Source organism: Chrysochloris asiatica, unplaced genomic scaffold, assembly GCF_000296735.1.
Source record: "Chrysochloris asiatica unplaced genomic scaffold, ChrAsi1.0 scaffold00093, whole genome shotgun sequence".
NCBI classification, from domain to species: domain Eukaryota; kingdom Metazoa; phylum Chordata; class Mammalia; order Afrosoricida; family Chrysochloridae; genus Chrysochloris; species Chrysochloris asiatica.
This window is the reverse complement of record NW_006408611.1, coordinates 4,939,419-4,940,533: the sequence shown is the minus strand read 5'-3', so window position 1 is coordinate 4,940,533 and position 1,115 is coordinate 4,939,419.

The window sequence follows — 1,115 nt, the reverse complement described above, 5'->3', positions numbered from 1 at the left end:
GAATACTGTTAACTGATGGTACATGGAGCAGATTATAATCATTGTAATGAAACAAGGTGTATGATTTGTTGAATGTAAAACTAATGATTTGCCCTGTAAGCTTTCACTCAATTCACAATAAAAACCTTCAAAAAACAAAAAACTTTATGGGGTAGGAGAATTTCTAGACATATCTAAACAGCTTAAAGGACTGGCTTACAGTGTGACAGTGTGAAAAGGCTTAAGTTCATAGTCTCCGGGATCAACTTCCTCAATCGGCAAACAAAGCTCACTAAGATAAAGCTCTATATTCTAGTTTGGTGAATAATATCTGGGGTCTTAAAAGCTTGTTAAGTGCTCATCTAACATACAACTATTGATCTCTACTCTTATGGAACAAAAGAGAATGAAGGAAAACAGACGCAATAAATAAATAAGTTAAAAAAAAAAAAAAGTTTTCTGGTAGCTGGATCCAATGATGATCTAAACACAGCATCTGACATGAACTACAGTGTTTCTGCCCAATGGTATAAGCATGTTGTTGTTAGGTATCATTGAGTCAGTTATGACTCATAGAAATCCCATGCATGACCAAATGAAACTTTGCCTGTTCCTGCACCATATTCATTATGTTTTTCAGATTCATTATGTTTGAGCCCATTGTTGTAGCCACTGTGGCAATCCATCTCACATATGTCTTCCTCTTTTTGATGACCCTCTACTTCACCAAGCATGATGTCCCTTTTCAGGGACATAAGTACATAAGACAAAGTCTTGCCATCCTGGCTTCCAAAGAACATCCTAGCTTTAATTCTTCCAAGACAGATATGTTTATTTTTCTGACAGACTTTCAACATGGTACTTACCAGTACCACCATTCAATCACATCAATTCTTCTCTAGTCTTTCTTATTCATCTTCCATCCACATACATGTTGTTGTTAAGTACCGTTGAGTTGGTTCCAACTCATAGTGACCTTGTATATGGTTTCTGAGGAGCAAGTGGTGGGTTTGAACTGTCAACCTTCTGGTTTGCAGTCAAGTTCTGATCCTACAGCAACATACCAGGAGTTATCTATCTATCTATCTATCTATCTATCTATCTATCTATCTATCTATCTATCTATCAATATATAT